At 46.9% G+C, this 22,549-nt stretch overlaps 1 long non-coding RNA gene and 1 pseudogene across 1 annotated transcript; both read right to left on the bottom strand.

The window, feature by feature from the left end:
- Positions 1 to 1,483: 1,483 nt before the first annotated feature.
- On the bottom strand, positions 1,484 to 2,599 carry LOC146177809 (kelch domain-containing protein 3 pseudogene; annotated as a pseudogene).
- A 5,030-nt stretch (positions 2,600 to 7,629) lies between these two features.
- Positions 7,630 to 14,932, bottom strand: LOC146177808 (uncharacterized). Its single transcript, XR_014701093.1, has 3 exons — positions 14,777 to 14,932; positions 13,236 to 13,361; positions 7,630 to 7,811 (listed from the first exon to the last, which is right to left on the bottom strand). It is a non-coding gene; the product is annotated as an uncharacterized LOC146177808 (long non-coding RNA).
- Positions 14,933 to 22,549: the final 7,617 nt, after the last annotated feature.

Raw genomic sequence — 22,549 nt, 5'->3', positions numbered from 1 at the left:
ATAATAATAATAATAATAATAATAATAATAATAATAATAATAATAATAATAATAATATAATTGGTTCACAGATATGGAAATATAGGGCGCTCTATCTGTCACACTTGTTTCTGTGGACACCTTACCAGCGCCGTAAGGGAAGGGAGGGAGGGGGGATTGGAAAGTGGAAAGAGGCCTAACAATTTTGAATTCAGCAACTTCGCCTTGCACGTCGTCTGCCGCCGCCTTCCTAGGTTTCAAAATACCAACAGAGGAAATCAAAGAGCGACCGTGAGTTTCTGGAAGCGTTTTAATAAAAAAGAATGAGTAAACATGCATAAGTGATCCATCCGTGGTTTTCACCGAAAAAAAAAAGTGTTTTATTTTTGTCATAACAAATAAATGAATCAATTGGTTTACTGGAATGAAAAGGCGCTGTATATGTCACACTTTTTCCTGGGGACGCAAGTAACAAACCGTAAGGGAAGGGAGGTAGGTGGGAATGAAAGTGGAAAGAGAGAAAGTTGGTCCATAGCAGGCTACGCAGTAATTTCGACCACATGGGGATCTTCAACTTGCGCACACAGATGCCTCTCAGTTTCTCCTCCATCGAAACGCAGCCGCTGGCCGTGGGTTTTGACCCGGGTACTTCGGCCGAGTAGTCGGGCATGCTAGCCACTGCACCACTACGGCAGGACTTGTCCCAACAACCCACGAAGACAACACGTTATAGATCCAGTCATTTGACTCACAATGCAAATCTACGGGGAGAAGGCGGACGTGTACTATACAGTGTGAGCCTGACAACAAAATCAGGCTGTCACTAGTAATAGCTAGCCAACACAAGAGGGGAGGGGGGGGAAGACAGCTCTGGCCCGCTCGGACGCAAGGAGTCACAAAGAACTCGCTGAAAGAGCGCGGACAGCAACCTACGCCAATGGGGTTCCGTACCGAGGACTCCAACCGCCATTACAACCTCCTAAACATTTTCATGAAAATAATTTCACCACCTTGCCATAAATGTCTTTTTTTTTGTTCGAGCACGTGCCGGCGAAGAGAGCATATGTTTTTTATTTCTTCTTTTTCTTCTTCTGATAGATCAGTTGCAAGCCCAGCGGTGGTATTCGTGTGTCTTGTTCCGCGTCAGTCGTCGCTGTTTCCAGCTTTGTAAGCATTATTAATCAACTTCCCCAGCAATTTTCACTCTTGGACAGAATCGTGATGGTATCGTATCTTTATTCCACAGCGAATATTCTACAAAAGAGTTTTCAAACAACGCCTCATTGAACGGCATCTGTATACCATACGCAAAGGCGAAGCCACTACCGATCGCTCATAATCTTAAATGGTCCTCTTTACAAATTGCGCACAAAGAGCGAGCCTTACTTCAAAGATTTCTCATCACAACTACTGGTAAGTAAGCATGGGCCCCTACCAACCTCAACGAGCATTTGTGCGGAAGGTACGTTTTTGCAAATTATGGAGAGCGTTAGCCGGTCGTGAGTCACACACGTGAGACGACGTTATTTGTTGTCATGGCGTCCATCTCTCTCCTGATGTCTCCCGGCAAGTGGCTGACGTCCAAGCGGGCACCAATCACGCTCACAAGACAGAGGATCTTCAGCGTTGGCGCAAAGTCAAGCACATGCAGATCCGAGTGATCGATGAACGCTATCGGCTCATCCACCCCCTGACCATTCCTCTGAACTGGCTTCGGGCTTCTGCCTCCGAAAAGAAACAGCCTGTCGCCCACAATGCAGCAACACTGCCGCCTCCTGGCGCAGGGACCATTCTTCTGGAACTTCATCTCACTCCAGGAAGAGTTTTCAGGATCATACACGTGGACGTCTCCAAAATGGCGCCCGAGCAACTCATTGTAACCTCCGAAGATATAAAGCTTTCCTTGGTACTCGAAAGCTGAGTGACTTCGGCGCCCGACAGGCAGAGCGCCTTGCGCTGGAGGGTGCACCCAGCACAATGTGGCTGTGTCCAGAAATACAATGTGGTTGCTGAAGGCGTCGCCTTGCAAGTGGTGCAGCACCGGGGTGCCCGCCTGACCACCCCACACATACATCCGGTTCCCAATGGCGGACGCCGTGTGAAAGAAGCGCCACTGCGGTGGTTGGCCTCTGGTGGGTACTTGCTGCCACTGCATTGCATCTAGGTCAAGAAAGTGCACGTCCTGTGATCGTGCGTCTTCCTCCAAGCCTCCGAAGACGTACATTCTGTGTTGAAAAACGCACGCAGAGTGACCCCAGCGTGGGCCTGGTGTTTGTCCTTGCACTCTCGGGCGGCTCCACGTTGCGGTCTTGGTGTCGAAGCGATAGACGACATCGCAGGCACCCCGGTTGTCGCGACCACCCCACAAGTAGGCGCCGTCACCATAAGGTACAACCGTATGGCCGTATCTCTGGAAGGGCACGTCTTCAATGTTCAGCTGGGTGAGCGGCAGCAAGGACCACCGCAGGGAGAGCGTGTTGAGGACGTGAACATCGATAGGCTTGCGGCTGTCGTAGTCCTCACCCTTGCAGTAGCCGCCGAAGGAGTATACCCTGCCTTCGATTGCCGTGGCAGCGTGGTTGACACGCCGTGGTCCCCCTTCCAGCCGCACAGTCCACATCTCAGCCTTCTGTATGAAGAATATGCGGTTTCTAAAAGCGATACGAGACACTCTACGATACGAGCGATATGAGAGAAGCTCGTGCATCAATTTTAGCCGGGTCTTCTTTCTCTTCGCGAGCCGGTTGATGTGGATAATAAGCTGGTTTGAGAAGAAAAAGAAGTCCCAGCTAAAAGTGATAGCCTAGCTCGTGTCTCCTTACCGTTCTAAGAAACAGCATATTATTGATACAGGACAGCGCTTAAATTTGATGCGGATGCTTTCAGGTGCATCTCCGTATGCGTAGTCTGCCTAATTTTTTTTAGACTTTTAACGCTCCCTGGCTTTACGACAAATTTTTTGCGATGTTTATTGCCTCGGGGAATAAATTTAATGTTACGAAGGATGAAGGATGTGGTCAAATAAAGGGAAAAAGGTTGGCTGATGCAATGAAATCTTGAAGTGAACGATGATGCGGTCTCTGCTTATAAGCGGCATATGACGACGGATTATAGGGGTAGAGGCCAGCTGCCACCAGGCGCCGGATCCGCGTCGGCTTCAGCGCTGGACATTCTCACAGCGGCTGGTGGATGTCGGTATCTGTATCTCGGGAATTGCAAACAGGAAACCCAGGGTGAGGATACAAATCTCGAAATTGTAGCCACTTTCGAGTCACTGGAGGTGTTAGGGCCACCCAAACTCGAATCCTCCGAAGCGCCACCTCCTCTGCACGGGTTAGAGCCTGGGGGAGGCTTACCATACACGGAGGTATGAGAGCACGTGTACGGCGTCGGAAGTGCTCCTTTCTTGTTAAAAGCAAATTAGCATTATCCAATTTTAGGAGGCTTGGCAATGACGAAGTTGAGGTGGAAAGGCGGGTTATACCATCCGCATGTCTTTGAGAACTTAGAAGGTCACGCGGAATCCATTCGATCCGAATTTATACGTGCCGCTAGACTGTACATGCTTTGGCAGATTTGTGTGCTGCTACTGACGCGTCTAAGTAGCTTTCTCACCTGGAGAGCATCAGTGCGTATAACATACGGGCCGAGGGAAGCATGGGAATGGCGGTCAAGGAGCGAAGCGCCTTTTGTTCAGCAAACAGCTCCGCACAAAAAGAAGATAGAGGTTGTGGTAATTGAAAAGCTGATGTCTTGTTCAGGATACACTTGCAAGGGAAGTAAACAGCCGTTTTCACTTCTCAAGCCTGAATGCTTGCGTCGATGTAAATTACAATGTAACCTTGTTGCTAGCGGGTGTCTTATTCCATAATTCGGTCGCGAAGTGACGACATCGATGCCTGTGTTCTTGATCATCGTAAATCCGTTGGCTTGGCTGTGCAAAACACCAAGGAGGAAGAACTGGCAGTGGCGGTAGTAGAATTGAATGCGACGAAGCATAAGCCCTGAGAGAGCACGTTGTGTGAAAGAGGGTGGCCTTAAGCCTGCGAGCATCACGTCGTTGCTGCACCAGTTCATCTATTGTGCTCAGCCGTGCGTATTTTCTTGGAGCGCCATGATTGGTGTGATGCGAGTTAGGCAGGTGATGACCCTCATTGCCTCTCGATTTATAGCTTCAACCCGATCCCATAGTGGCCTTGTAAAATTGAAATTGGGCTTTATAAACAAGGCACGGTTACACAACTGTCCGCAACAACTGTCGTGCAACATCTAAGCTGACGCCGCCCGTTTTTTGGAGGAATGCGCCTGATCAGACCCAGAGTCTGTAACACCTTTTCTTTCTTTTTTTTTCTTTTTTTTTTTACGCGCGAGACAGCCTTGCCGTTCCAGTTCCTGACTGATGAATTGTTAGACCGAATATTGTTACCATTGCATTTTCCTGAAGTGGGGTTCCGGACAGATTTAGACGAATAGGTGTCGCAGCTAGTTTACGGCGCCCCCAGCGGTTAGTGACTGACATGACGGTATTTTTACTGGCGGAAATTTTGAGCCCATTGGAAGAATCATATGTAAACGTAATATCTAAAGCGGACTGCGGGGCAGCGGATTCAGTCAGGAAGTCGTCGTGTACTCTCCACACCGTTCACAGGGTTTGATATTCTGCGACACTGTGGCCAGTGATTATGCGAACATGTGGACCCGAGAGGAGGGCCTTAAATTTCCTGCATTTCCCTGTATTAGCTTATAATAACGGCACATTTGGCAATTCATATTTGAGGCAATTATGCGTTTGCTGAATTGAAACAGCAGTAAGAACGTTAGAGAAGACAATTGCGTAGGAGGGGAGGGGGTAAATTTGAGAGTGTTGATCAGCAAAAATATTTCTGCCAAAGTTTTTTATAGTTACCTGAATGTGTCTGGAATGCGTTGCTTTACAACTGTCAAATAAGCGACATTTTCTCAAAAAAATAATTCTAGATCTTCAGTAAAGTGCGGGAGCCCATCACTAATTTACATTAAAAAATTATTTAGAAGTGCGCCGTACTTGTATGCTTTATTCAAAGGTTGGATTGAATGGGAATGTAAAAAATGATTGTATTAACTCAATAATATTGTAAACACGGCGGGAAGTTTCCACAAATGGGTTGGAGTGCACATTTTGTGAGCATTTCAGAGGAAACATACCATGTCAGACATATTAGAGGACGAGGAGAATGATGATGATGATGACAGCGTAAGCAGGAAACTCCTGTGGAACATATTAAAAGAAGAAGGTATCGGTTAGAGATAATAGAGTTCCTACAGAAAATATACCTGGATAACAAAGTAGCAATTACGTGGGAAGGGATAAGAAGTACGGAAGATGTCAAAGTATACAAAGGATTAAGACAAGGCTGTCTTCTATCACCGCTGCTGTTCATGCTTTATATTGCCACCTGACGGTTCGAGGTAGCGCTTGAACGACGAAGAAGTTGGAGACTCTCGCGCGCTTCGGCTAGCTAGGACTGTGGACTCTTGAGTTTGTGTCTTCGTGTTACCGTTTCCCGGGAACCTCTGCATTGACTGTGTGTATCTTCCCCTGTTGCCGATACCCATACATCCCTGTCTTCGTGACAGTTTTGGTGGAAGTGCTAGGTGTTTGTCCTCTCAATGTCGCACACCCCTCCGCGAACCAACGACACCGAGCTTTTGCCTGTGGACACGCCAGTTCATCGCGTCAGCCGGAGGAACCTGGGCCTTCCTCCCGAACACGGGCCCTTGGAGTCCACTTCAACAACGAGCCTCCGGAGAGCCACGCAAAGCACTACGTCGGTCATGCAAGGTACTCCTGTTTACCTTCAAAACCCCCGAGTGCCGAAATCGTTCCATGGCACTGCGCATGAAGACGTTGAGGACTGGCTAACTCAGTTCGAACGAGTCGCATCCTTTAATCAGTGGGAAGACAACTTAAAGCTACGGAACGCCATTTTCTGCCTGGAAGACCATGCCTTGACATGGTATGAGAACCGAGAAGGCACAATAACATCATGGCCTCAGTTCCGCCGTCTTATCGTAAGGCGTATGTCAGCCTGGATAGGCGCGAACGAGCAGAACGTCCTCTACAATCTCGGAAACAGATGCCAAACGAGTCCGTCATAATGTATGTTGAGGACATGACGAAACTATTTCGACGTGCAGATCCCAACATGTCTGAAGAGAGAAAGCTGCGCCACCTGATGCATGGGGTTAAAGAACAGCTTTTTGCTGGTCTTGTACGTAACCCACCAACTACAGTTACCTCATTTTTAACAGAGGCGGTCACCATGGAAAAGATCCTACACCAGCGCCGCTCGGCGGTCTACGACAGCCCAATCCTCGCTACGACTGCTGCCGAGCCTCTTACAGCTGCTGTAAGCAATACTGAACACCTCCGAGATCTTATTCGTGCAATTGTACGCAAGGAACTGCAGAAGGTCTGTGGCACGTTCCAACCCAGGGGTGATTCTCTCGCACATATGATCCGCGAAGAGATTCAGCAAGTCACACAGCCATCTCTGCATGTTGCTGAAGCTCAAAGTACCCCTGTGCCTGATTATTCTCGTCCGACTTACGCTGACATTCTCCGACGCCCAGTTCCCGTCCAAGCTCCGTTGTCTACGTTGTCTACGTTACCACCAACCCAGTGCATGCCCGTCCAGCAGCCAACGCAATACATTCCTGTACAGCAGCCAACGCGGTACGTGCGGCCACCGCGGTCAAACATTCAACGAACGGACGTCTGGCGGGCCCCTCGGAGCCGCCGCCTTTGCTACCACTGTGGGGAACCTGGTCACATTTTCCGGTGGTGCCCTTATCGGGAACTCGGACCGGAAGGTTTTTACACCAACGCACCTAGACGCACGTTCGGACAACTACCTCGTGACATTGGAGACAACCTCGCACAAGAGAGCCTCCGGATGGCGCGCCGACAATCCAGGTCTCCACCCCTACGTCCCCAGACGGCCATAGACGTCCGACGGTCGACCGACGGACGTCCGTTTTCGGACCTTCGGACATCCGACGGAAGTCCGGTTATGTTCGATATACGTACAGCGGACGTCCGTCGGACTATCGTTCGTGGATCCGGATCGCGTCCCACGGACGTCCGACGGGCAGCCGGAGGCGGACATTCGGACGTTTCCTGGAACATGCTTGCAGGGCCCGCTATTGGTGTAAAAACTTGCCAATAACATTCGTGTAAAGCTCAGCAAGCATGTGCCATGGAAATTTCAGTCACATACTAGTGCTCAATGCCTTTGTTGTGAGAGTAAAGCAGACAATAGAATATGCAACAGGTTCTGTTGTCTGCTTTACTTTCACACACAAAGCACTGAACAGAAGTGTGCAATTAAAACTTCCATCAAAGAGGCACATATGCTAGCTGAGCTTTACACAAATGCACCATTCCTGAAAACATGCTAAGTGCATAGGCATACCAGCATGCGAGGTTGTAAAAAAAGCTTTTTTTTTTTGGCTTTATTGCAAAAACTGCATGCATAAACTGTCTACACTAAAAAAATATCGATGTTAAGGAATGGCATGGTAAAATGCAGGCCAACTGGAGTATTAAGAATCTACTTGAATAATTTTTTTTAATTATCCTTGGCCGTGACAGCTCTTCCCTTGGGGAGGTGGTGGAAGAAAAGGTATTTATTGAAACCTAATATTTCGGAATTAGCGAGAAGATGATCGAGTTCTCTGTGGGCGGCCTCCGCAGGCCAGGATTCCAGGAGCAGTTACTATCCTGTGCATTTGCTCGATCAGCTGTTGCTGGTCTTTCAGGCCTAAGATGGAAAGAGCAGGCTGGGCTCCCCCTGCAATAGAAGGGAAAATGAAATTAAAGTTATCTGTGCTGAACTTTGATTACACATCTCCAAGGGCAACTGCCAGTTTCTCTCAATTGCTTTTTCCAGATGGCACTGTACGCATGCATCTCCATTCAGAACTGTCACATACTATATAGAAAGGTCATATAACTGCAGCAAAACCCATGCAGAATAACAAAAGATACAAACGTAGTTTGACCAAAACCTGGCATTCAGTATTTTAATGTTTTTATGTCGTCTCTTTGAACATGCCACTCTGACCAAACATGGCATGTTATGCTAGCTGCTATGCGCCCTCAGCAATGCCCAAGACATGGAGTGCACATGCAGAGAAACTAAGCATAAAGGATGCTGTATATGAACATAAAGCACAGCCAGAGCATTGCAGTATTACACAGGTACGCATTGGCGGCAGAAACCAGCATTTTGAGCGGTTTAACAGGCAGATTTCTAAAGTCATTGTTCCTGCTCTGAAAAGAAGTGATCAATAATAACATCATTTAAAATTGTTACCTTTTTGTTCTGTAAATTGCACATTTCGCTGGTTTCCATGTACCCTCTACCGAAGTCATTCCCTGGGTGTGTCGGGGGTATATCGACATCAACATCTAGGCTACAAGCGTCTAGAAAGCGTCTCCTTAGAGCAGCTGCGACGAAGTAACTTATCTGATAACATGCAAGCTGCTGCAGCAGAATAAAGATAGACATTTGACATGTGGCTAAAGCCCAATGTGGAAGCATAGCCCGCCGCAGTGATTGCGCAGTGTTCATGCTTCTAGAAGAGTTAAAAGTAAAGTTATTTGTTTACCCACAGCGCTATATGTGACATTACAATAGCAAGGCTTATAGTCACACAAAACCCAAAAAGCTGACAACCACGAGCTCCTGATGTATTACCGGCAGCATGCAGCATGGATGTTAGTTACTGAAATATGGTTGCATAATTCTGGCAACCAGCTGTGCATGTATGTCATGGATTTCTCAACTACGCACAACAAATTACAAAAAAAATAATGGTATTTATAAATGCAGCCAGCTGTTCACAAGAAACACTGTAGTTTTTTTATGGGGAAGGTAGTGGGCGCCAAAGAAACTGCCCTTGTAAAGGCGCCTAATTTGCCCCTATGTAATATCGGGGACAAGTGTGTGGACTACACAAACTGCAATCAAAGCACATAACTTTCACATCGACCAGGAAACTCGGACCATACTTGTCGATGTGAAAGTTGAGCGTTAGTTCTTTCATGTGTGCAAGAGAAATAAGGTCACAATTCGTTTACATCACGATTCTAGTCCAAAATCTCCAGACATATTGTCCAGAGACTTTCGCCTCCGCAGTATAAGCCACCACTTGGGTAAGAGATTAGTAAAACAAGTGTATAAAAGACATTAGTGCTGTTGGACAGCCATAGCTATAAAAATGGTATTGACATTGGAGTAGTGCCTTAAGGCGGGGCCTCGGGCATTACAAAAGCAAGAGTTAGTGTCCGCTGGTCCTCATTTGAACGAACAAAAAGAGGGGGGGGGGGGGAGAAATCTACCTCAACTACATGTTTTGAGTGGCACCAAGCCGCAGTTAGTATTAAAGATATCACACAATTTTGTGGAAGATTTGGGAGCGCTTTGCTGCTTTCTTACAGGATTGGACAAAAGAGCTCACCATCTTCAGAAAGGCACGTTATATAGAAATGAAAATAGTGAATTTACTGCATTTGGCCACAACAACTTGCACACGGAGAGGAAGATGAACTGAAAATTTTATACATGAATGTACGTATTTACAAGAGGTGAAACAATGACCATGATCTATGTCGAAGAGGAAAGAGAACAAAATCTAGCTCAGAACGAGTTCTCCAGGCCGCGGGGCCGTTTCATTAACTTCGGGACTCTGCCCACATTTCTCATCCCCAATGACAACGAACTCACACATGATTGGCTAACAAACATTTTGGCATGTCTTTCCACTTTCATAAGTTCTTCACCCTCTCCATAATACAAGCAATGCAAAAGGGACAACAAATTCGTTTTACAACAAACGGAATTTAGAGAATGGATCTCGAAATGATTGGCTCACTAGGTCACATGCCAAACTCTCTCCCCTAGGAAAAAAAAAAGAAAAACAAAATTAGAACCCATCAAAACGGTGTCCCACGTGCGCAACCATTGCCCAAAGCTTGCATCCTTGGCGGCTCCTTTTACAGGGCAATTATTGCAATTATGGGCGTCCGAGTCAGCACCATTGCGGACCACATCAGAAGAGCCAACCCACATCCTCCAGCTCCGCATCATACCGTCACTGTTACACACTTGCCCTTTTTCAATGCCGCCATCTCCCACCATTGTTGACATCCAGGGTTGGAATCCTCAACGAGACCCCACTCAGCGCGCCTGCACTGAATAATTGTCACTTTTATGGGCTCCCCAACAAGGAAGAGGGCCTTACACCCTTCAACCTGACAGTGATTTTTCTTTGAACGATAAGCAGTTCTTCCAAACGAGGTGCTCGTTTCAAAGCTGTGCTGCCTTCGGGTGATGGGAGTACTAAGGACCCCTTAGTTGTATACTGTTTGTAAAGCTCCTTAAATAAAAATGAGCCCCCTACATGACACAGCAACGAGAACAAACTGCCTGTCCCCGCGTCTTCGAGTGCGACAGCAAAGTCCTCGGAAGAGGGGACTTCTTTCCCTCTCTGCCTACGTTTCCGTTAAGCACTGTAGCTGCTATAGCTGCCTCTCTGTGCGCGTCTCTCCGCCTCCTGTCCAAGGGCAAGTGGGAGACGGCCGCAGCTGGGCATTGAACAGGTGACCCAAAAAGAGCAGACTAATAATGGTGCCTAGCATACCCACCGGTCCCTTACAGAAATCATTAAAGAAATGAAAGCAACACATCATATAACGCTACAATGTTTCTAAGTGCAAAGTCGACAACTCCAAGTCATATAAATATATGTACATCTCCGCACATTAACTAGACAGAAACAGTGCAGAGTAAACTAATAATTCAGTGTCTAACAACACTATTAAAAGGGGATAAAGGCCATGGGGGGCTACGATTATTATTAGTACCGTTTTGCCTTTAAACTACAATAACATACTTGTTGCAAACAGGTGGTTCAGTTGCTTTTATAAGCCCAACCCACCCTCACCTGAACACCAATCGAAGTTACCTTACCGACGCCAAATCAACTCTTGCATTCGAACTGCAAGCTATCTTAAACGCCATAGAAGCGTTACCTGCCGACCCTACGTTTAAGAAAGTACAAATAATGACTCACTCTAAAGAAGCCTTAAAACATTTAAAGAAAGTCCATGGCACTCTTAGGGTCGCACAGACTATACATGCTGCTTGTCACCGTTACCCAGTGACTATAACCATTCACTGGGTTCAAGACAACAAAAATTTGAATACCATAACAGCAGACGTGCTTCGTCATGCAGATGATGTGTCACAACCTATTCATGATTCCTTGCCACCGGATCCACTCCTGACCCATTTGACATCATCAGCATCCCTCAGGCAGCGTACACGTGCTCCAATTCCCCCGTGTACGTACCCCCTTCCCCCCAATCTAACAAGGGTGGAGGAGGTATCTCTGAGACGGCTGAGGGTCGGAGTGGCTCTTACGCCCGCCGTTCGACACCAGTGGCAAAGTACTACTATTCCAGTTCCCGACAAATGCCCACACTGCGAAGAACCGGCTTGCGACACCACTGTACGGCATCTAATATGGACATGCCCAGGAACTTCGCATATGCGCAACACCATTCTACAAAAAGCTGGACTTTCATCAAGTAATGACTCTCATTTCCACTTATGGACAACAAACAACATTTATGCACGCAGTTTGTGTGACTTCTTGCACATGGCTGCACTCCACACATTCCTGTGACGCTATACCACCACCTTTTATGCCGTGTGGCAAACCCAGCGCCATAAATAAATAAATAAATAAATACTTGTTGCAAGCTTAAAATCAAAGATTCACACCTGTCCCACCCACAGCAATGGAACACACATCTGAATCAAGTCTGCAAAGAAAGAGCAAGCTAGACTATTACAGACGCACCCTTGGTTATTTTTCTGGCATTTCTGAGGGTGAAGAATCTGACTTGTCAGTAGCATGTATATGAATAAGAATCCTATGACAGTAAATGCATCAGATTTTCTGGAGTGGCTTTTCTTTGCTGACCACATATGAGGTGAGCTATAATTTATCCAACTTGGCCTAGGTTTATTCTATGAATAACAAAGCTATAGCAGGTACACAGTCGTCCACTCAGGCAGATCATGCGAGTGCGTGGCATGCACTTTTTGAGATGCCACTGCATCCATCGCAGCTGCACACCGTAGCGAAGAGGCAGACAGCGTGAAGTACCAGCCTCTAGTCCATCTACCACCACTGGGGTCCCAAACTAGGGACCCCTTGTTTTTGTCAGGACAGGCCCCCTCAGGGTCAGCTAGTGAGTAACCTCCTGTATTTGTATCTGATGGCAATGTTTTCCACCACCACCCACAATACGCAGCTGCGCATCATAGCAGATGTGAAGCAACAGCTCCTGGTGCTTCTACGCATAAGCCACTTTGCCTTGATGAATGCCTGCGCACCATAGTAAAGAGGCAGACGACACGACGCAGCAGCTCATGGTACCTTTACACATGAGCCAACTCCCATTGTACTTCGATACGCACCATAGCAAATATACAGACTACGCCACACAGCAGCTCCTGGTCCCTCTATGCATAAGCCATTTTGCCTCAATACGCACCTGCGTACCTCAGTGAAGAGGCAGACGTGAAGCTGCAGCTCCTGGGCCCTCCATGCACATGCCACTTAGCATCAATGCACGGCTGTGCACTGTAGTAAAGTGGCGAAGGACGTTAAGCAGCAGCTCCTGGTCCCTCTACACATCAGCCATTTTGCCTCGATGCGCATCTGCACACCGTAACAAACAGCCAGATGTGACAAAGAAGCTCCTGGTTTCTCTACACATAAACCACTTTGCCTCAATGCACGTCTGCACACCGGAGCAAAGAGGCAGATGACGTGAAGCTGGAGCGGCTGGTCCCTCTACGCACACGCCACTTAGCCTTGATGCATGGCTGTGACGGATGCATTGCTATTTTGCAAACTGCATGCCACACATTCCCATTCAAGCTAAGAGTGGACGACTGTGTAAACGTAGAATACTGGTTATTTACTTCAATGGACAATGACAAAAAGTAACATGGTGGACAATGTAAAAAGAATTTGCTGCATAAAGTCTGTTGAAACCAGTTCTACATCCTACATGTAAACAAGCTAAAACCTGTCGAAGGGATGTCCTGTGTGTTTAAAATCATCACGCTCAAACAACTTCAACACTGACAATCATGATTCAATATTAATAATATAGATAATGATACAATACTCACTTTTAGCCATACCAAAGAAATGAGAATGCAAAGGGATGTTGCTGTTTTTCCCCCGTGGATGACAGTTTTCCATGCTCAAAGTGCTGCTTCCTGTTGGCCTATGAAATCGGTTACAGCAAATGGCATCTGAAAAATTTTTGGAAGCCTTATGCTAGTCTTCAACGAGAAAAGCATTGCCATACAGAAGCAGAACACAAATATTTTTACAACACACTAAAAGCAACAACTGCGGTGCTGTTTTTAGGATGACTAGGTACAGGTTTTGCTGTAGCAAGCCAAATGTTAGCTTCAAATAAGGAAAGCATTCCCATACAGAAACAGAACACAAAAACTTTTACAACACATTAAAAGCATCAATTGCACAAATGTTTGTAAGATGACCAGGTACAGGTTTCTGCTATAGCCCACATCATGTGACCGGCGGTTATCAGAAGCCTTGTATGTGAGCATGATGCCCTAGATTCAATTTATGGCTATCACTGCATTAACAAGCATGGGTTTAAAGCTACTTTAATATGATAATCTAAGAACATGGTAAGAGCTTTCAGTGCAAGACATAAGCTCAGTATCATGCACTATAAGGTGCTGCATGGCTCTAGTGTAGCTTTGGCATTATCTCGTTGTCAATAATGCAGTGAAGTTCTTAGGAGCCTTTGAATATCTGTAAGGACAAAGCAACAACAATTTTGTTTTCATCTCACTTTTGCTCAGCTCGTGTTTTTTTTTTCTCTCTTTTTTTTCTTTTCTTTTTTTTTTTTTTTTTTTTTGAGCCCGCGGCTTGCATGGCCTCCCAGTATGCCTGTTTTGCATAAAAGAAGGCGTTGCAGGCACCAGAGCTCACAGCCCAACTGTATAGCGGCGGCGGTATGTCAAATTCGTGCCAGAACAGCGCAGAACAACGGGTCAAGAAAAAGACAAGTGCTGACTTTTTTTTTTTCTCTCACCTCCTTGTCCGGTTGTTCTGCGCGGTTCGGTCCCACATGCATGACCAACGTGCGCAAGGTGCTGTCCTGGTTTGTCAAAGCTGAAGGAGAGTACTAAACCTTCAGTTATTTAGTAGCTACAGCCGTTCCTTCTAGAAACTGTAGTTGCCGTAAAGCTCGAGAGAGAAAGATCAGCGGCTGTCCATTAAAAAAAAAAGAAAAAAAAAAAAAAAAAAAAAGCTCGCGACGTTTTCACAAGTGTAGGCATGCCGCACGATAGGCTCGAGGAGTGCAAAAGTTTTCTCGTATAGTTTTTACAACTCAGCACGTTGCGTATGGTTAACAAATTAACTCCTTTAAAGCTCGGGCAGGCACTCCTTTATCAGAGACAGAGAAGTTGCGCGGCTTACTGGCGCAGCGTCCAGTAATGCCGAGAAAGATGGCCCTCAGACTTGAGGCTGCACTTTAGTTAGTCGGCGCGGAGCCATCCTGTCAGTCTCGCCTAAAACACTCGACCGTTCGGCTGCTGTACAGAGCTGTTTCCTTACCCAAAAGCTCACCACTATCGGTGCATAGAAAAGTTCCACTAAAGAAACAAAAGTTCGGTGAAATACTTACTTTGGAATCGGCGGGTGAACAATGTGTGCCAGCCGCACCAAGCCACAGCAAAAACAATGCTAGCAGTGCATTACAGCCGTAGGTATTTGTAACTGCGCAGAAAATGCAGAACACGGAAACGTGAAGCCATCTTCCATGACTAAACTTCAACTTGTCAGGTGGATTGGATTGGCTCATTTCAGATTTTTTTGAGGATAGGTTCGGTTTCGTTCTTTTTGAGCTTGCTGCTTGCTGCGTCTATTCAGCCACTGATTAAAATTTCACCGAAGCATCATGATAGAAAAATGTTTAATGGTCATGTAACTTTTAATCAAAAATTTTTGATGGAAGAATTCAACGATGAAACATGCGGAAAATAAAAAAAACTGTTTAATGGAAACGCTTTCTATCGCATCGATTCGCTCTGGCATCATATAATGCAGACTTGACGGCATTACTGATTTATACGCAGTTCAGACGAGCACGACGACTACAAACTATATCATAGCTGTGTAAAAGCAAATCCAGTGGCGGACGTACGGCGGCTGTCCGCTGGGCGAACGGATTCGACCATCCGCTTTCGTACGTACGCCGGAATTCCGGCGGACGTCCGAAATCGGCCGCCGAGTTGCGGCCGAGTTCGGTTGTCCGTCGGACGTCAGTGGCCGTCTGGGTCGGCAAACCCCTTCAACAACTGGTGACTTCCCGCGAGCACCGCCTGGTCGCTCGCCAAGCCCCCACCGGGAAAACTGAGTAGAGCGACCTCCGGGGGTGGGGCCGCTAAATGTCAGCACAAAGAAGGCCCCCCAATGAGAACAGATATGGATTTTGGAGCAGAAACGACAGCATTTGGTTCACGAGACCGGCTATCGCTGGACATCCCTGTGTGCATCGATGGTCATAATGTCAGCGCTTTAGTGGATACCGGAGCAGACTTTTCGATTTTGAGTGGGAAACTGGCAGCGAATCTTAGGAAGGTTATGACACCATGGTGTAGCAAGCAAATACGCACGGCTGGGGGGCATGTAATTACTCCTATTGGACAGTGCACGGCTAGAATCCAGATTCGTACGTCAACGTTCGTTGTCAGCTGCATCGTTCTCCGGGAATGTTCTCGTGATTTGATTCTCGGTGCAGATTTCCTGCGGGAATATGGCGCCATCATCGATCTCCGACAGCGAACGGTCTCGTTCTCAACGGAGAAATCGGCTGCCAGCCCCACCGATGGCCAACGTACGTGCGCCCTACGGGTTTCAGCCGAGTGTGTTTCAGTGCCTCCCCGCTCCAGCGTGTTTGTGAGTGTTGTGTGCGACGGGCTTCGTGACGGGCCGATAATAGCTGAAGGCAACCGTTCGCTTTTATTTTCTCATGGCATCTGTGCAGCTCGAAGTTTAATTATTCTCAGCAATGGTCACTCTGAGCTTCTCATCACGAACTTCACGAATGAATCTCGCCACCTCTATCGCTCTACTGCCATCGCTTTCGGCGAACTGTTAAAGGAAGTTTCTGAATGTTTTGCGTCTGACATTATTGATACTCCCAGTGTTCTAGACCACATCGATGTTAGCAGTGACCTTTCTTTCTGTCAACAACGCGCCCTACGTGCCTTACTGCTGGAGTACGCCCCGTGCTTTGCCTCATCATCGAAAGTCCGGCAAACTTCTATCACCAAGCATCGCATCTTAACGTCTGACGATGCCCGACCTATTCGACAGCAGCCGTACCGTATTTCGGCCAAAGAACGTGAGGCAATTCGGACACAAGTCCAGGAAATGCCTAATGATGATGTTATTCAGCCGTCTAAAAGTCCGTGGTCGTCGCCAGTCGTGTTGGTTAAGAGAAAGGATGGCACGCTGCGTTTTTGCGTCGATTACAGGAAACTGAATGACATCACAAAAAAGATGTATATCCTTTGCCCCGTATCGACGATTCACTCGATCGACTTCGCAACGCCAAGTTCTTTTCCTCCATTGATTTAAAAAGTGGTTATTGGCAGATAGAAGTGGATGAGCGCGATCGGGAAAAGACTGCCTTTGTGACACCCGATGGCTTATATGAATTTAAAGTACTGCCTTTCGGTCTGTGTTCATCGCCAGCGACGTTCCAGAGAATGATGGACACCGTACTTGCTGGTCTTAAATGGCAAACCTGTTTGGTTTATTTGGACGACGTCATCGTGTTTTCAGAAACGTTTGACCAACATCTTAAGCGGCTGCGAACGGTATTGGACGCTCTTCGCTCGGCCGATTTGACACTCAAACCGGAAAAATGTCACTTTGGATATCAGCAGCTAAAATTTCTCGGTCATGTGGTTAGCGCTGACGGTGTCCGGCCTGATCCTGATAAAACAGCCGCTGTAGCCAATTTTCCCATCCCTACCACGAACAAAGCAGTCCGACGTTTCTTGGGCCTGTGCGCGTACTATAGCCGTTTCATTGCCGATTTTGCCAAGATTGCAGAACCTTTGACGCGCCTGACACGTGATGACGTCCCGTATGTCTGGTCTGGTCTTCCGAGCAGCAGGGGGCATTCACCGAGCTGCGCCAACGGCTGCACAACCCTCCCGTTCTTGCACGCTTCGATGAGGACGCAGCGACCGAAATTCACACCGACGCCAGCAATGTCGGTGTGGGTGCTGTTCTGATCCAGCACCAGCAAGGCGAGGAAAAAGTGATCGCTTATGCCAGCCGCACCCTTTCTCGGGCAGAATCAAACTATTCAACTTCTGAAAAGGAGTGTCTCGCCGTCGTTTGGGCCACAATAAAATTCCGACCTTACCTCTACGGCCGTAAATTTAAAGTTGTGGCAGACCATCATGCTTTGTGTTGGCTAGCTAGTCTTCGAGATCCATCAGGACGTCTTGCACGATGGAGCCTTCGTATGCAGGAGTTTGCTGACACACTGTCTCGATCACCCGTGGAGTTGGCCCATGACAGTACGGATGAAGACGCCCATTTTCTTGGCATTATCAGTTCCTCTGATTTAAAGGCCCGGCAACGGGCTGATCCAGACCTCAAAACTGTGATCGATCATCTGGAGGGTTTCGATTCTACAGTATCTCGACTGTTTGCTAAGAACTTGTCATCCTTCTGTACGCGCGACGGAATCCTCTACAAGAAAAGCGCCGGCAACAGTGACCGAGCCTATCTTCTAGTCATCCCTGCAGATCTCCGCGATGAAATCCTTCATGCTTGCCATGATGAACCCACCGCTGGACACTTGGGCTTTGCACGCACTCTTACCAGAGTGCGCCAGGCCTACTACTGGCCCAAACTTGCCACCCTCGTTCATCGATACGTTAGAGGTTGCCGCGAGTGCCAGCGACGCAAGACACCGCCATTGAAGCCAGCGGGTTTCCTGCAGCCTATTCCCCCACCGCTAGTACCATTCGACCAAATTGGTATGGACTTTCTTGGCCCTTTTCCTCTATCGTCTGCTGGCAATAAGTGGATTATCGTGGCCACAGATTATCTGACACGTTACGTGGAAATTATGGCGGTGCCACGTGCAACATCCTCCGAAGTGGCACAATTTTTCGTGACGCAGATTGTCCTTCGCCATGGCGCCCCTTCATACGTCATCACTGATCGTGGCAAGGCATTTACAGCGCGTCTTCTTGAAGAAGTTTTCCAACTAAGCCAGATACATCGCCGAAAGACTACTGCTTACCATCCTCAGTCTAATGGCCTTACTGAGCGACTAAACAAAACAATAGCGGACATGCTCGCCATTTATGTCGATGTCCGGCATAAAACATGGGACGAGATATTGCCTATGTCACATTTGCATATAACACGGCCGTCCAAGAAACAACTCGATTCACTCCGTTTCGCCTAGTATACGGACGCGATGTACAGACCATGCTCGACGCTATGCTTCCATGTGCGGCTGACGACCAGCTGCTTACCGCTGACGCAGAAGAATTCACCAACTACGCTGAGGAAGCTCGCCAACTCGCCCGTAATCACATTACAAAACAGCAAGCAACAGATGCACGCCGATATAACGACCGCCATCGCTATGTCGTGTTCCAGCCTGGTGACAAAGTCTGGGTGTGGACACCTGTCCGGCGCCCAGGCCTGTCAGAAAAACTTCTCAATCATTACTTCGGACCCTACAGAGTGTTGCGTCGCCTCTCAGAAGTTACGTACGAGGTTATTCCAGACGGAACTGTACCGAGTTCTAGTCGTCAGTGCTCGTCTGACCTAGTGCATGTGCTTCGCATGAAGCCGTATTTTACCCGCTGAAAGCCGTATTTGCCATCCGGATCAGTTTTTGTTTCTGTGAACTCGTGGTTTTCTTTTTCCAGGGGAGGGGAATAATGCCACCTGACGGTTCGAGGTAGCGCTTGAACGCCGAAGAAGTTGGAGACTCTCGCGCGCTTCGGCTAGCTAGGACTGTGGACTCTTGAGCTTGTGTCTTCGTGTTACCGTTTCCCGGGAACCTCTGTATTGACTGTGTGTATCTTCCCCTGTTGCCGATACCCATAAATCCCTGTCTTCGTGACAATATGATAAACCTGGAATGGAGGATACAAGACAGTAACCTAGGTTTTAACCTGTCATATAGATTAGGTGGAAAGGCGATAGAGCAGCGCCTCCCCGGTTTGATGTATGCAAACGATACTGTACTGCTAGCTGAGAGTATGGAAGAATTGCAAACTCTAGTTAAGTATTGCGGAGACGAAGGGGACGCTCTAGGCTTCAGTTTCAGCGCAGTTAAGTCGGGTCTGATGATTTTCAACGGCTCAACTGATCAGGGTCTTAAAATACAAGGCCTTGAAATACCCAGAGTAGCAGAATATAAATATCTGGAGGTATGGGTAAGCGAAGGATTGGCATAGATTGGAAAGCATGAGCAATCACTTAAGGCCAAAGGGCGAAGAAATGCCGGGATAATGAAGCATAGGGCATTGTGGGGATACAACAGGTGTGAGGTTTTGAGGGGGATTTGGAAAGGAATTATGGTGCCCGGGCTTACTTTCGGAAATGCGGTTTTGTGTCTAAAATCAGAGGTACAGTCGACATTAAAATTAAATCAGAGAGCGGTACAGGGAGATATGGGCTGAGCATCTTTCGAAGTACGCGAAGCTCAGAGTAAAGTATTATACGAGGAACGCCTGAGGAAGTTGGACAGCAACAGATGGGCAGCTGAAGTTTTTAAATACTTATACCTAAACAGCGTTGACTCACAATGGAGGACACGAACTAGGAAACTAACCAGTAAATATCTTGGTCACAAGGACAAAGAAATAAAGAGACGAGAAATAAAGAGAAATAAAAAAAACACAGAAAGTAAAAATTGGATAAATTCGATGGAAAAGAAACAGAGTGTGAAATTATACCGGAAGTGGAAAATGCCGATCAGGAAGGAAGCTTCCTTTGATAATTCAAGAGGCAGTGCCCTACGTTTTGAAGCTAGATCAGGGTGCCTTAGAACACGCAATAAATAGAATGATGGTGTAGTTAAACAAAACAATAATTAAGATATAGGGAGAAAAATGAGCATGATAGCTACTGCTACCACCACTGTCCAAAGGGGACGCTCCTATATTCCATCCATCCATCCATCCATCCATCCATCCATCCATCCATCCATCCATCCACCCAACCACCCACCCATCCATCCACCCACCCACCCATCCATCCACCCATCCATCCATCCATCCATCCATCCATCCATCCATCCATCCATCCATCCATCCATCCATCCATTCGTCCGTCCGTCCGTCCGTCCATCCGTCCATCCATCCATCCATCCATCCCTCCGCCCGCCCGCCTGCCCGTCCGTCTTTCCTTCCTTCCTTCCTTCCTTCCTTCCTTCCTTCCTTCCTTCCTTCCTTCCTTCCTTCCTTCCTTCCTTCCTTCCTTCCTTCCTTCCTTCCTTCCTTCCTTCCTTCCTTCCTTCCTTCCTTCCTTCCTTCCTTCCTTCCTTCCTTCCTTCCTTCCTTCCTTCCTTCCTTCCTTCCTTCCTTCCTTCCTTCCTTCCTTCCTTCCTTCCTTCCTTCCTTCCTTCCTTCCTTCCTTCCTTCCTTCCTTCCTTCCTTCCTTCCTTCCTTCCTTCCTTCCTTCCTTCCTTCCTTCCTTCCTTCCTTCCTTCCTTCCTTCCTTCCTTCCTTCCTTCCTTCCTTCCTTCCTTCCTTCCTTCCTTCCTTCCTTCCTTTGGACGTCCAGCTAAAGATCGTCCACCTAATATTACTATATTTATTGATTCTATCTGTGCATACTACAAGCCATAAATTTAGCCCTATCAGGAGCAGTACACAAATATAAATTTCATGAACCATAGGCCCCAACAACCACAGGTCATATACAGGACATAAAATCCAACATTTCTCTCAGCACCAACACTAGGCGTCATGCGAAAAATCCCCCAACTCCTTCATAAAATACTTCGATGGAATTAAACCCGAAGGAAGGCAATTCCACTCCGTCACAGTATTAAAGAAAAAACTGAATTCAAACCTATTTGCTCGTACGAAAATTGGAGCTCGAGAATGCTCATGTAGAAGCTGGGCTCTTCTATAGTGCGCACCAATTTCACATAGTCGGAGAGATCTGCTTTCTAGTTCCCTGAGTTGTAATCAAGAAGCGATGGTAGGCGGCTGAACTTCCTTCTTGCTGCTAAATTTTTAAATTACTTTTTTAGTGTTAATGCACTTGAGGGGTGGGTCTTTCTGTATTTTCCATAACTAAAACTGTTTTCTCTGCACACGCTACAGTTGGGCGAGGTCTTTTTTATTATGCGGATCCCAGACTGATGCTGTTTATTCAAGCCAGGGCTTAACAAAAGCCTTCTATTGCGATGATTCTGGTATTGACGGAGGCAATTCTAAGTTTTCTTTTATTTAATTTCTTTATTGGGGATGCGCAGATGTCGGAGATATGAAAGGTTGTTAGTGATGGTTACTCCGATGTACTTAAAACTCTCCACTTCTACAATAGAAAGTAGGCTCTTTATTTCTCGTAATTCGTAACAGTATGCTTTTGTCTGGTTGATATCTCTACCTCAAAGCGCACACCAGTCTGCGATTGCTACTACGGTTTTTCGAAGCGACAGGTCGTTCCGATAACTTGCTATTTTCTTGAACATAACACAGTCGTCAGCGGATAGTCTGACAGATGCATCATTTTCAGCAGCATCCGCTGGGTCGTTCAAACGGATTAAAGATAACAGGGGCCCCAAGAACGCCTTGGGGAACCCCTAAAATCACGTGTGGCATGCCTAAACAGGAATCACGAATCGATACAAATTGCTGCCTATCTGGGAGGTAGGCGCTGATTTACTGAATTAAAAAAAAGGGAAACCCTAAAGTGTCCACTTTAAACAAGAATATTTATCGATGCACCTTGTCAAAGGCCTTACTGTAGTCATAAAATAGGACGTCTGCTTGTCCAGAAGCATGCAATAGCATTGAAAATTCATGCACTACAGATACAAGTTGATTAACAGTTTGCATGCCTCTCCTAAACCCATGCTGGAACGCTGCTTTCTAAAAAACTTGACCATGTAAAAACACACCATGCTTTAACAACCTGAAGCAATTTTTGTTTAAAGAAACAGGACGATGATTACAACTGGTTGACAGTCCACTTTCTTAAGAATTAGGACAATGAGAAGGTCTTGTAAAAGATCGCAGTATCAATCAATAAATAAATAAAATTCGAGCCTTACGCTAATCAGACGGTATAACGCCTGTGCTCAGGTACAAGCTAAACAAGTCAGTTAAATATTGGGCGATTTGTTCAGATAACGGTATTTGGAACACCATCGGGTCCCGGATATCTTTTAGCG

This window comes from Amblyomma maculatum, chromosome 10, assembly GCF_055883805.1.
Source record: "Amblyomma maculatum isolate TAMU_Amacu chromosome 10, ASM5588380v1, whole genome shotgun sequence".
Taxonomy (NCBI): Eukaryota; Metazoa; Arthropoda; class Arachnida; order Ixodida; family Ixodidae; genus Amblyomma; species Amblyomma maculatum.
This window is presented reverse-complemented; position numbering and strand designations above follow the sequence as displayed.